This window comes from Zosterops lateralis (genome assembly GCF_965231275.1).
Source record: "Zosterops lateralis genome assembly, chromosome: 2".
NCBI classification, from domain to species: Eukaryota; Metazoa; Chordata; class Aves; order Passeriformes; family Zosteropidae; genus Zosterops; species Zosterops lateralis.
The window spans coordinates 37,814,375-37,830,056 of NC_139763.1; positions in this window are offsets into that span (position 1 = coordinate 37,814,375).

Here is a 15,682-nt window from a genome sequence, read left to right on the forward strand (position 1 = left end):
TGGGTTAATATTGGAGACATGGTTGCAAGTACTTACTGCTACCTCCTTCTTGGGAAAGAGCCTGAAATATCTAAATTTACCTTTTCATTCTTCATCAAAAAATTGAATGCAATGATAAATAAATAAATAAATGACTTTTAAAGATATAGCATCTGTTGAAATTATACCTTTTTGCAAAGACAACACAGAAAATAACCTGATGAAAATACTTGCAGGTTCTTACATGAAATTCAAGTATAAAAATACTGCACTTTTAAGAATACCTATAAAACACTCATGTTAATCCTGTAAGTAGCATCCACTCTGAAAAAGTGAATATGAGACAAAAAAAGTTGTATATAATGCTGTAATCACTTAGAATTTTTTTTTCCTCTAGAATGTTAATAAATAATACTTGGAGAATTGTAGCAAAACAACATGTAAATAAATTCAGGGCTTCATGTCCCTATCAAGTATTCTTCCCTTTTTAAAATAACCTTTGTTCTGAGTTCAACTTGCATTCTGGTTTTGATTGCAATTTGCTTTTCTTCTGTAACACTTTCCCTGTAAATGCCAGCAGAGACCTTTCTGTAGAGCCCTAAGCTGCACATTCATGAAGGACCTGAGACCTGAGTTGAGTGGAAAGAGATGGCTGAGAGCTGAGAGGGAGGCGCACTGCCACCAGATCCAGACTGCTGGACCATAAAGAGTAAAGGCTTTTAGGCATTTCTAGGGAGAGGAAACAAAGAGAAAGGAAACAGGGCTGATGAAGAACAGAGCTCAAAGAGAAGACAAAAGTTCCTATAGGGGTGACCCTTGCCTTTGAGCAGACAAATCTAGGTAAAAGATTTGGGGCCTCTTGCAGGGAAGACATTCAAGACCTAGCCAAAACCTGACTGCAGTCAGCAGAGGAAAAAAAACAAACAAACAAACAAACAAAACAAAATAAAAGAATGTTACAACCATTCTTGCTTGTGGAAGAGGGATTGTGTTTATGTGGGGTTTGCATTACAGAGATTTTAACTGTTGGCAAGTAGCATGGCAAAACAAAAATGGTTTTGTAGAGCAAAACAGTGCTGAAGGCCTCACAACTAAACTGAACGGCAGTTCAGTGGTGTCTCTGCAGAGTAGCTCCATCTGGCTGCATGTCAAATGCTCCTTCCTGTTCCAACCTGAAATGCCATTGCGAAGTGCACCCAGAAATGGTGCAGTATATTATGTCAAACCAGACATGACTTACTGAAGGGATGCTGGCAGGAAATATTAATGATACAATCTTAGACTGAACCCTAAGTAAGAATCATTAAAAATGTACTGGAAAGAATCCCAAAGGTATTTAAAAAACAAATAAATGATCTTTGAAAGATGTGTATGAAAAGGAGAAAGAAAAAAAGAAAAAAAAGGTAAATGCTGAAAAAAACCCTGATCAGGTTCCCACACAGACTGTAAATTTACTCTAAATTTTCATTAGTAATGATCATATTGAACAGTAAAATTGTTGTGTCAGTGTCTCCTTTCTAATATTCCTGCTTTTATATATTTGTACATACACTTGCAGATAAAAAAAAAAAAAGACAACTTAGAATTTAAATCATGTCTGGCTGACTAAGACAATGTAGGAAAAATATTAGGATAATTATTAGAATAATTATTTTTAGATGAAGTCTTAGTATAATCTACCCTTTAGTTGTTCTCTTTTTCTCTTTTTTTATTATCTTAGTGTCAAATATAACATATTGCTATGGATATAAAGGTATTGTTTATTTTAGCAGTTGCATTTAGCCTAAAGTTTTGGTCTGGGAATTATACTTCATTTCTGTCAACATACAGTATACTAAATCCTATCATTTCTTCATGCAGTTTTATCAAAGTAAGTAATTCGTAATGTTACTTGCCTTCTCTTATTATATGCAGGCTAATTTCTATTAAAAAGAGAATTATTTTGTAATTTATACATAAAACAAAACAATGGTTCTTTGAGAAAAAAAACCAAAACAATGTGGAGAGGAGATCTAATGATAAAATTCAGATTTGGTATATGAGAACTACTAGTAGCTATACCTTTCTTTAGCTGTAAAAGTCTGAAATCCTGACATCCCAAAGCCATGCAATCAAAATAGGTATGTAATATATGTACTGTTTTCATTTGGTAGATGTGGGGCACTTTTTTTAAAAAAGGTCATATTGTCCATCAGTAGGCTGGATTATTATTTTATGGAAGTGTGCTGAACTGCAGTCTCCAGAGATGTGGTATGTCTCACTGCCATATTAGATTTAAGCTTCATACAAATCCCTTCCTTCTCTGAGGTAGGAAATATCAAAGCTTAGGTAGAAAAATCCCAGAAATAGCGGGAAGGAAAAAAGGTAAGTATTATTTTGTCTTGAAGTTATGTGGCAGAGAAAGGTGATAAGAGCTAAAAACATCAGGGTCACAAATTTCGAAGGACACCAGCACTGGAGAGTGATGAGCACTGTTGGGTTACTGTCCCACCACTCCTCTCTGGGCACATCATTAGCCAGAGCCAGTCCTGATGGCATGCAACACTGGCAGCCTGCTGAGCTTTTAAGCACCCTTGGAGCTATACTTGACAAAAGAATGTGGAACACCACTGATAAACACCTGATGCATGCTGAGGAATGTATGTAGTTATCTTTGCCAGAAGGTATTGTACATCTATACACTGTGCTACATTTCTGGAAACAGATTATAACTGTATAAAACACTGATTTAACAGTAAAGTCTATCCATATAGGGGACATTTTACTGTTTTACCTCTGTCAGCATAGCTAAAAAGTAGGATTTTAGGAAATGGCAGAATGTGGTATCAAGAAAATATTACTCTTCCTATTTGCACATAAAAACTGGAGTAGAGAGGTACTGGTTTAACAAGGCCACATGCAAAGATAATGATGGAGTAATGATGGAGTACAGAACAAATACGGATGTCTCTCTACCAAGTTCACTGATCTAAATTACTGTCTTTTGTGCATTTTACAAATATGCCATACTCTGTGGTCCTCTGTAATGCTCTACTCTGAAATATTGAAAGCTTAGCTGCTAAAAACACTGACTTTACTGGAAGGTAATTTATAATAGGCCTGGGTTTCACCATATCTGTCATTTTTGCCTAACCAGCTATATTAATAAATCAAATTTGAAAATGAGACTAAACAGCTAATTTTAGTCTGGAGGTCCATTTGAAAGGAGTGAAATTCAGAGAGTTCGCCATTTTCACATCAAGTTCTTTGTTTCTTTGATGGGCAGTTGCATAGTTTTATCTTTTAGTCATTTTTATAACTATGAGCTCCTAATTTCCAAGATTTATTTCTCTGTAAAATGGCTTGGACTTGTTACTTACTTAATTTGTACATTATCGTTACGTGGAATAGAAATTCCTAAGGATTGGGTTTGCTTTAAGATACAAGATTTTATTTGAATTTGTGGTGAGCAATGATGAGTTTAAAAGATCTGATGATTTTGAAACTGGAATAAATAAAATGAAAGGACTAAGGAGATTTTATTATTTGTGGATATATTGTTATTATGGATTCTGGGTTCATTTTATTAAATTTGGACCAAACCATAAATATGGCAAAGCAAGGACCAACAGTAAACATCCATTATGGTTTTCTAGCTATTCACCACTTCATTAATTTTGCTCAATTAAGCAAGGTTTCCTAGAATTCTTTATTGGTAATTCTTGGCATTACTTCTGCATTTTCTCTTGGTTATTTCTTCAAGAGAGGTGGAAACAGAACTGAGAGCTTATTCTCTGGTTGCTTGTTTATTTGACAATGCTGTTATTTTGTTTATTTATTTATTTTTGATTTGCTTTGAAAATAATATTTCTTAAGTGCCAGGGAGGATGATCAGATTTGATGGTCAAATTAACATATCACTTGTACATCTGTTCAGTGAATTCATGAGATTAAATCTGTTTTCTCAATCTGACATCTTAGAGTCCTCTCAGAGTACATACAGTTTACAACTTTTGCTGATATATTTTATATTATATATACTACTTCATCTGACACATACTAGGCATTTAATTGGAGTGAATTCTGCTTTCTACAATTGTTTATGATTTTTGACATCCTCTCTAGCAGCATCAGGCAACTACTAAATATGCATCATTGACGCATGAAGATGTAATCATTTAGTAAGATAAATTCCACTATATCAATCCTACTTCAAAATATGTTGAAGGAAAAAGCTTCAAAACTTCATTCTTCAACAACATGCTTGAACTGTTATATTTACAAAATCACATACTTAAGCTAATTGATTGTGTTCCAAATATTGCACCTGTAGAAAAGGAATATAATGTTCAAAGTAAAGAAATAATGATATGCGTTCATTATGATAAAATTACAGCGTCCTTCAGAGATGATTCAGTGTTTGAATTACATGGAAAGATACAGAAATTTCCACCCAGCCAATATATATGTCCACTGTAAGATGTCATTTTTAATCTTTATGGAAAAAAACTAAATCTGTGATCCAATCATATTATGCAAGTTCCTTTAACAACTTAAAATTAATAATAAATAGAAATGTGTAACCTTCAAAGTGTAGGTCACTTACAATTTATAATGGCAAAAAGATTGCAATGTATGAATGTCTCCTGCATGATTAATTATATAAAAGTTGTATAAATAAATTATATCCATATTTTCATATATATTACTCATAGACTTTTTTTAATATGTCTTTTGGGGTTTTGTCTCACTTCTATATTGACTTTGTTATGGATCCATATTACCATTCAATAAGTTTCTTTCCTGTTTCTGTTTTAGATGGGCTAGAAAAACAGCTACTACTTTATTATCTTAGTCAGGAGTTCAGTTCACTGGAACATAAGGAAATATGTCTTTGTCTGAACAAAATAATCTAGGCATAGAACTGGAGTAAAACAGGTACACTGCTGCCAAACTAGAGTGCTTCCAGACACCTTGGGTCAATTTGGACCTGTCCATGAGAATGTGCCCTATGATTATTTGCAGCAAGAAGTCAAGGGCCTTTACATGGTCACTTTTCTCAATATATGAACCCTGACTCTGGTTCTCCTGGTGAGATAGTTGTGAAGGGAAGGGGTTTTTGAGGAAGCAAATTCACATTCTAAAACTATTCACAGGCTGCCAACCAGCGCTGTCTTGCTAAACCTGCTAAACTTTCTAAACCTTAGATTATTAATAGTTTCGGGTGTAAAATAGGTTTCAAAACACACTTCCCAGTGCCTCCTTTTTCCTTTCAGTCATAAAATATTCTTATTGTCCATACTAAAGCATCAGTAATTATTCCAGTACTTACTTCTCCCTATGTCCACAGGACTGTAAATATAACAGAACAGTGACTCCCGTGAGTGGCCAGTTGATTAACCACGTGACCACCACAATTTACCTTCAGTTTTACCCTAAAATACATCTGTCTGTAGTATCCTCTGCTAAAGGTCTCAGGAGCAGTAATCATTTCCTTGGCATGTGAGAAAACAGTATTTTAATACCATTTAACTCTAAGAGGGTTTTTTTAGCTGATTTGTTACTATTTACCACATTATCATTGTGTCCTCCTCCTTATGACTTTTCACTGATTTGTTGACATTTCACACATTGACTATCGTTTCCTAAAACCCTGACTTGCATCCTCTTTATCTCTCCTGTCACTTTTAATTCCTAAAACTCCTGCTGCCGTCCTTAATCTTTTTTGCTCCAACTGCATTTTCATTTGGACCTCTCCAGGTATTCTCTGATTTCAGGTAAAAGCTGCCTCTGTTTCCCTTTTTAACATCTAGTGGTTATTCATAATTATTTATGGAGAAGTTTTGGTCCAGAATCTGGGCTCTGCATTCTTGTCTCACATTGAAGATTGACCTGTCTGCTTTGAGATGTAAGGATGCTGATGTTTTACTGAAAGATCAAAGGAGCAGACAAAATTTAAATACATTAAAGTGAGAGAGGGCTCATGATAGAAAAACATACCAAGGAAGCCAGAGATTGAAATCTGACTCTAAAAATGTTAGATTAGAAAAAAAATAAAGTAGGCTGCATGACTTTTTCTAGACAGTTCTGTAAGAAAAAAATTAAATCCACATTGGGGAAAGGAGGTGGGGAGAGATTTGGCTGAAGTAAATGTTTCTCAAATTATTTAATTGAGTGGAAAATCCAAGTGCCTATCAAATCCGTTTTAATCAAAAAACTTCAGCCAGGCCTAATAATTAGCTACCAGAACAAATTAAAAACAGTGCAGTCTGCCTCATTTAAAGTTTTAAATGAAAGACTGGGCACGTCCACTAAGGCTGACTGATGCTTCTGCAAATTCATGCAGCTGATAATAGGAATGTTTTGCTGAACTCCTACTTCTCCCATAGAAGCAGTCAGGTAAAGTAGTTAAAAGTCTTTTCACATTGAAAAATGCTAAAGATATTTTAAAGATGTTGGTTATAATATTTTGTTTCTTTGTTTCAGCTTTGTTCCTATTTCTCAGTGTTCTGGATATACAAATTTGATCTACTTTAGAGGGTTCACTTGCCAGCAGAAAATACATTTTCAAGTGCTCCTTTTAGCCATCCATCCAAAAGCAAGAGCTGATGATATCTCTTACTGATAGCTTGTCCCTATGTAGAAATTGCCACTGAAACAGATACAAATACTAAATCTTTTTTAAAAGTATAAAAATTGACAAAATAAATGTCCTTTGAAGTAATTTCAGAACATTAATTGGCTGTATTTATATAAAAAAATTTGAAAGGGACCTGAAGTTTATCATGAAAATTAACTGGTCTAGTGCTTCCTCTCAGGGTGAAAACAAATATCCTGCAAACTAACAAAAGTGTCCAAAAATCATTACATACTAGAATTAAACGTAGGCTTCAGACATTATATAAGAGGAGACATTTTTGAGCTGTGTAGTTTACCTTCAAGCTGGCATCGCTTCACTAGCATCAAATCATTCTGCAATGGGAAAAGTGGTCTCTGGTGCTACCACTGTTCTTTCCAAAGGAGTTCCTGCACCTTCCAACCTTCCTCCCAAAAATGGGAAATGAACTACGCAGTTGAAATAGTATGGGGACAGAAAAGAGTTGATTCAGAAGAAACTAATTACCTCCTGTCCTTTGTAAATTACAAGTATGTCTCCCTGGAGGCATTCTGTAATAATCAATTAAGCTCTGGGTAAAAAATGTTGTTAAAGAATTTACATGTTCATTGAAAATCCTGTTGCTACATCTCCAGCATGAGTTACATAATTCATAGTTATGAATTATAGATATGTAGAAATCTTGCAACAGATAGTTACAAAACCCACCATTTCTGTACACTAAAAATCCTATTTATATTGTTACAAAACGGACATGACTTTTATTCACCTCTGATTATACTAATTAGAAGTGTGAGGTATCACCTTTTCCCTATGCTGTTGTTAAAAATTTCCATATTCCTTCTCAATTCACCCAACAACATTTTTCATGATTGTGCTTCCCCCTATTTCTGTTCACCAGAAGGACATCAGAGCATGATAAAAAAAATTATGAATCCAATATAAAATGTGATTTATAGTTCAGAAACTAACATGCATAAATTAAATATAAAGTGAAAAAAGCTTATTTCAAGAAAATGTAGCTCCCAGGAAACATCATAACAGTATTTGTCATATACAAACCTTTCCATTCTCAAGAGTATCTCTTTTTGTTAAAAACAAGAAAGACACGCATGTTCCAGTATTCTATTCATTTATCTGGTTGGAAAATATCTTTATATTAGGTATAAAGGTTTAGGTGTAAAGCTTTCAGTCTTCTCCCCTTTTGGATGCTATCCTTCCAAATTGTAGCTATTTCTAACACATTCCATTCTTTTCCTCCACAGAACTTTGTATAATTAAACACTTGAAGGTATATAATTTTCTTTTACTTCCGTGTCTCCAGATAGAAGTTTTGTTCTCAACAAGTTTGATTATCAAAACATATGACTGTTATAGTTTTCTCTGAGAAAGGATGTTAGAATTGTCTGGTTGAACAGTACTTGATTTTCAAAAAACTGTGACTTCTAGGCTTATCTAATTAGACCCTTCTTTTTTCATTGAAGTCTTTAATTTTGTCCTAAATGCTAAATTTTATTCCAGTGGCTAACTGTGAGCCACTTCTGTTATGACTGAATAAAATAATCTTCACCATGAAAGAATGTCCCATAATAAGGATTATATGAAATGAGACTAATATCAGATAATACGCTCTATGGGAATTGCAAAAGGCAGCATAGAAATCTTGAGGATCATATAGGCTTTTATCCAGCAATAATAAACTATACTGCATTCTGATGAAACAAAAAAACGTGGCTATAAATGAAAATGTCTTTTGTACAACCCATATAAAAATTGTAACCAATACTAAATGACAATTATCAAAATGGTGTTCAATAATAAAGGCAAAATATGGGAAAAAAATAGGTCCTGCAATTGTGTCACAATAACCCCCTGGAGCACTACAGGCTGGGGGCAGAGCAGCTAGAAAGTGATCCAGCAAAAAAGGACCTGGGGATTCTTGGCAACAGTGACTGAACATGGGCTGTCCGTGTGCCCAGGTGGCCAAGAAGGCAAATGGCATCCTGGTCTATATGAGCAATGGTGTGGCCAGCAGGACCAGGGCCAGGATCATCCCCCTGTACTTGGCACTGATGAGGCCACAGCTCAAATCCTGTGTTCAGCTTTGAGCATCTCACTACAAAAAAGACACTGAGGTGCTGGATCAAATCCAGAGAAGGGCAGCAGAACTAGGGAAGGGTCTGGAGCATAAGTCCTGTGAGGAGTGGCTGAGAGAGCTGAGGGTGTTTAGCCTTGAGGAAAAGAGGCTCAGGGGAGACCTTATCACTCTCTAAAACCATCTGCAAGGAAATTGTAGCAAGGTGGGAGTCAGTCTCTTCTCCCGGGCAACCAGTGATAGGATAAGAGGAAATTACCTCCAACTGTGCCACAGGAGGTTCAGGTTAGATATCAGGAAGAATTTCTTCACTGAAAGGGTTGTGAATCATTGCAATGGACTATCATGAAAGGGGTGGAGTCACCATCCCTGGAAGCATTCAAGAAATTATTGGATATGGTACTTTGGTGACAAGGTTTACTTGACAAGGTGGCAGTTTGTCAAAGGTTGGATCTTGGAGGTCTTTATTACAAGGATACTTCACAGACAAATATGTTTCCAAAACATTGCAGTATATTTCAGGGGAGGAAAATCTTTGCACCCATGACAGTATAATAACCTATTTGTAGGAGAACCTTATAAGGCAATTCACTTCAAGCTGTGCTTTACCCAGAGGAAGACTCCTTAACTCTTCACATCCTTCTCAATAATAAAACTATAAACTCAGGCCAGTTTCTACCATCAGGAAAAAGTTTCTCAGATAGGAGTAGTGTGGAATGAAAATATCTCCTTGCAGTCTTGTATAAGAACCTAGATTGTCTCTTCACTCTCAAAAAAGGAAAAAAAAAATCTGTTTCCTTCAGACTGTATGCCTTTTAAACCTTAGTCTTCGAGCATTCCTATTTCACAGGCCAGACAGCTGGAGAGAGCTGTCTAATAGGAGCAATAAAGAGGGCTAAGTCAATCAAGTACTTGTTGGTGACTGTAGGTCAGCACCAATACTTTCCTCCATGGCTCTATTTCTTGACAGCTCTGCCACTAACTGAACTGTCTCTTTTTATAAAATGAACACCATCTAGTCAAGAAGCAACTTTACTATACTGTTACAGACACCAGAAAATTCACTATACTGGTATTAATTTCCACTGATTGCTCAAATGATGGTAAATAAAAATTACCCTTATTTAATTCTTCCTTCCTCTAGTCCAGTGGTTTCTCTCACACAATAAAGTTCAGCTATAATATGTGTTAGAATTCTATCTTGTCACTTAAACTGTTTCCAGCCAATTCCTAATGAGTTTTTATCTTTGCCCAATTAATTATCACAGTCTCTATTTGAAAATATATAGTGATGTTGATGTGAAAAGTCTAGATTATTAAGGAAGAATTTCAATTTGAAATGCATGGTGATGGTGAACTTTTATAAGCTCAGTGTGTTTCCAGTCACGATTTCTGGGTGTCACAAGTAGCCAAGCAGAAAAAATGGGTACTGTACTTCTTATTTCGTTGATAAAGAAAACAAAAGTAGCGTAAGAACTCTTTGATTTGTGGTACCAGAATGGTACAAATGAAGGATCTTAATGATCTTGAGTAAGATGTGTCTCTTTACAAAGAAAATAGTGTAAACATTTCAATAGGGTGTGGATCATTTGAATTCAGCAATCTGTTATATAGTACCACGTACTAAGCCACTGGAAAATGTAATGAAAACAGCAGGTCAGGAAAATTTAGTGAAAGCTATGAAAGTATTTAAACTGACACATTTAGATGGTTTATGTACTTCTTAAGGATAAGTGTGTAATACAAATAGTGCTAATGGAAATGTAAATCTTCTTTTTACATGTTAATTTCACTCTGAAGCAAACTCATATAAAATTTTGAGAAACAGTGGTCCTACACAATGTACATTGACTAGCAAATACTTTTATTTCACAGCAGTTATCTTCATACTCTAGCTAATTCTGCAATTAAAAATCAGTTAAAAAACAAATAATGTTGAATAATGGCTTCCAATCCAAGTGTTGCCACATGTATTCTCTACAGGAACTAAGCTCTGTGGTCAGAAAATGATGTAATGATATGTTCTTATTAAACACAAATGTCAGTGCTTCAAAGAAATGTTGCTCATTTCTGTTGCAGCACTTACATGCCACCCATAAGTCAAAATTTTTGGGTTTTTTTTTAAAGGATATAAAAATAAAAAATAATCAAAACAGGTTTTTTTACTCTGAAACCCATGATGACAACAGTGAAGAGAATGGTCACGGTGATAATTATTGTAACATAAAACCAGTCTTGATATAACTTCCTGCACTGATTTCTTCCTTACCTCAAGATTAAAAAAAAAAAAAAAAATAGAAAAGATGAACAGTGATAAACTAACTCCCTCACCTCAAATAGGTTTTTCTCTAGGTTTGGTTTAATTCAGGTAATATTTGCTCTCCAGATCTTCTTGGTATGAAATTGAAAATTAGAAATTTAATTAGAAAACTTCTCCCATCCAGCCGTTCCTAAATTTGCTTTTTCTTCATCAGGCAATTTGCAACATGTAACAACAGTTATATAAAGAATTTTATGCCTATGACCTGCAAATATCAGGTCTTGCAACTGTTTATCTTCCTGGTAGTAAATATTCGTATTGTCTTATATTTGGACCTCATGTGCCTGATTGGAAAATACATAATCTGTTGCTTGTACATTTACAATCTTTTCTAATGTTATATTCCATTTGATGAAAAATTGTGCAAGACCTTATTAGTTTTGAAATTTTTATGGATATATGCAAATATTTATTATAGTTAGAAAGATTTTATTTTTTGCGTTGCTCTGAATTTACCTTTGTTATCAAGATTGTAATTTTTAAATTAAAATCTAAAATAGACACAACAGGATTCTGTAGGTCTGAATTTGAGAGGGGTTAAAGTTGTTTTTTGCAATCTCTGTGGAAATTACTTATTTTTAATTTTGGAGGAGCTTTACTGTGTAAAACTTCAATTTTCTACTGAAATGTGTTTTGGAAATTTTTCATTGGTCCTATTGGTTGTATACTTGAAATACCAAGTTTTCTTAGCAAAGTACACATGGAAGAGAGCATTTCTCTTTGTACCTTTTTGTGAAAACCCTCTGTTCTTCCCATCTTCCAATTGTTTTTCTGTTGATTAAAAAATGTACATGCACAGTGTCTGTGGAAGAATATTGAGTTCCAGGAAAGGAGTAGGTCAGCCAGGGGACATTCACTGTTATTAACAGACACTTTACATGGATCCTAGATGTCATACAGAGCTCTGAGTATAAGCTTTGCATTAGACAGAAAAATGGTAGAGACCTTATTCTACCAACAAAACACAGTAGGTATTTTTGCGGTCTCAAGCACTGCCACAATGTAATGTCTACTAAAGCTGCAGTCAAAAATTCAAAGTATTTTTCTTGATATGTACTTAGATAAGAAAGCAGAGATAATTAAATTACTTGTGTTAAAAATATGGCATATGGAAAGATGTGGAACTTCCAGAAAATATTAAAACAGGTTTGGGATTTTTCTTGTGGTGAACAGGAAATCCACCCTTTCTATTGATATACTAAGGAATGCTTTGAAACACACACAAAAAATGGATAATTTAATTAGATATGCTACTGCTAACAGACGTAGAGAAGGGGGAGACAAAAAGCCTTGAAAAATGTTGTACTAATTAAAAATAACTAAATATTACCAAATGGAAGATATTTATACAAAATTCATTTTTGTGCAAATGCAGCCTTTTCCGTCCACACATTTTTAAGTCACTTTCAGGCAGCCATAACAAAATCTCGGCTATTCTATGTTAAATGGGCATGAGACAGATTTACATAAGTGTTACATGATATTAGATAGCTTGGGTTAGTATTAGCAGTTATAAAATATTTCAGTATTTTTTTCTAGAAAAAAAAAGAGGGGCTAGGTTTGTCAGCAGAGATGATCTGAATTTTTATTTCACTTTTTGTAAGAATCTTTAGAACTAACTAACTTTAGAACTAACTAGCTTAAATTACTGTTGGATGTCAATCTCCTCATTATGAAATGTGCATTTTTGCTCAATGCAAGACAACATTTAGTGGCCAACAGTTATATTAATTAAAGTCAACTGTCAATATTTCAAAATGATTTTCATGCTATGATTGCCTTCAAGATTTTGGATCTTTTTATACTATTGAGACAAACTACAGGTCCTGAAGTTCATAGAATCATAGCATTGTTAGGGCTGGAAAAGACCTTTCAGACCACTGAGTCCAAGCATTAACCTAGCACTTCCATATTTACCAATAAACCATATCCCCAGGTGCCACATCAAAACATAATTTAAATACCTCCTTGCTGACTCTACCTGGGCAATCTGTTTCAACACTGAAAACTTTCTCAGGGAAGAAATGTTCATAATATTAAATCAAAATATTCCCTGGGACAACTTGAGGCAATTTGCTCTTGTCCTATCACTTGTTGTTTGGCAGAACACCTCATCCCACCGAAACCTCCTTTCAGGTGGTCATAGAGAGCAATAAGGTGTCTTCTTTGTACTGAGAGGCCCAAAACTGAGCACAGGATCCAATGTATGGCCTCACCAGTGCTGAGTGCAAGGGGATGATCATGGCTGTAGCCCTGCTTGACACACTACTTCTAATACAGATCAGAATACCTTTGGCATTTTTGGCCACCTGGGCACATGCTGGCTCATGTTCAGTGGATATCAAGCAGCATACTCAGCTCCTTTTCCACTGGGCATCTTCCCAGCCACCCTTTCCCCAGCCTATAGAATTGTATTGGGTTGTTGTGACCCAAGTGCGGAATCAGGTACTTGGCCTTGTTGAACCTTGTACCACTGGCCATGATCCATTGATCCAGCCTGTCCAGATCCCTCTGCAGAGCATTTCTGCCTTCCAGCAGATCCACAACTCTAGTGCAACATGGTGTTGTTTCCAAACTGACAGAGGGTGCCCTCAATCCTCTCATCCAGACCATCGATAAAAGTATGGAACAGGGCTGGCCCCAGTACTGAGCCCTGAGGAACATTACTGGTGACCAGCTGCCAGCTGGAAGTAACTCCAGTCACCACAACTCTCTGGGCTCAGCCATCCAGCCAGTTTTAACCCAGTGAATAGTGCACCCATCCAAGCCATGGGCAACCAGTTTCTGGAGAGGAATTTCATGGGAGACAATGTCAAAATCTTTGCTAAATATCAGGCAGACAACATCCAAAACTATTGCCCCATTCACTAAGCAGGTCACCTGGTCATACTATGAGATCAGGTTGGTGAAACAGGACCTGTCTTCCCTAAACCCCTATTGGCTGGGTCTGATCCCTTAGTGTCATGCATCTGCCTGTGATGGCACTCGAGCTGCTCCATGACCTTTCCAGCACCAAGATCAGGTTGACAGGCTTGTAGTTCATCAGATCCTCCTTCTGACCCTTCCTGTACATGGGCCCCACATTTGCTAAGCTCCAGTCAACCGGGACCTCCTCAGTGAGCCAAGGCTGTTGGTAAATAACGGAAAGTGGTGGGTGAACACTTCCACCAGCTTCTTAAGTATTGCTCATTTATGCCTGCATTTATCAAGATTCTTGCATAATGTTTAATTTAATTAAAAATCTAATCCCTATCTGCACCTTTCAGAAAATCTTGAATTGTTCTATTGTGTTACAGCAATGATTCTTTCAAAAAATTTATTCTGGTATATTTGGACTTCTTTCTTCTTAGTATCTCTATAATTCACAATTTATAGAATGGTATTCTTAGCTGGTAGAATGAGATTTGCTGCCATTGTAATCATTGAAAAGATGATTTGAAGCTAGAATCAGAAAATCTGTCATCATGGTGCATATTGTGGCAGCTTCTTAATTAATAAAGGAGAATGCATAAGCATATTCTTTGTTCAAATAAGTCTGGATCATTTATTTTTCAGATATTGTAATAGGGGTCATAGCTGGAGTTTTAGCAGCCTTTTGATTCTTCGTGCAATTTAACAACATGCATTTAAACCAGATGGAATTATGACCTAAAGTTTTTCATTGCAGCTGGGTTTTTGGCTTCTGTTGGTTTGTTTTTAGGGTTTTTTTAATTAACCCAGTAAATGCTGAAAGAGAACTAATAAACATTGCTGGAACAATTTTGGCTGATGTGCTGGGTCAGCTGGAATTAAAGAGTCTGTTTCCATAAAAAGATAAAGACGTCTGGATTTGTTAATGTTCATTAGTAAAGACTGCTGTGTGGTTTATATTTCATTTAGATCCCTTTCTTTTGTGGATTGACTGGTTAGTAAATATTTTTTATCTTCAAAGTCTTGTCAATAAAAACTGCCCTTTTACCCCTCCTTTTATGTTATGAATTAATAGGGAGTATTTAACAAAACTGAATATTTAACTAGAATAGATAATTAGCTATTTCTGATGACCAGTAACTAGTTAAAAATGCACCTTGATGATACTTCAAATTAAGTAGAACAGTTTTGCAATAGCCAATTAATTTTTCTTTTGATACATAAATATTTTGGGGTGGAAAAAGGAAAAAGCAAAGAAAAAAAAAGAAAAAACCCACAATCAAAACCTTATGGCCATAAATAAAAATGAAACACAAGATCGTAACATAACCAATAAAAAATAAAGGAAAAACTTCAGCCAAGCAAGCTTCTATTCTAGAATACATTCATTGGTTTCAGATAAATGCTGCTGCTGTGACATAAAGTAGCTAAATTCATTCACTGCTGGAGTTTAATACAACTGTAAACTTTTATGTAAAAGTATATTGGATACCTACAAATGTCTAGAAATTGTGGCACTTTTACTGGCTTTTAGTTGAATTATTTTCCTTCAGTTGTTTTGTGACATTCTTTGTGACATTAATCAGATACCTCCAATTACTCCTTGCATTGCTGCTGCTTTTAGCTCTTCTTTTCAGTCCATACTTCTGGCCTAATTATAGACAAGTAGCAATGGAGACTGAAAGTGTATTTGTGGTTGCACAGAGTTCAAAAAGATAAATATCAAAACTCCTGCTGAGGGATCAAACACACTGAACATTCTCTTTAACCCTTCTAAAGCATG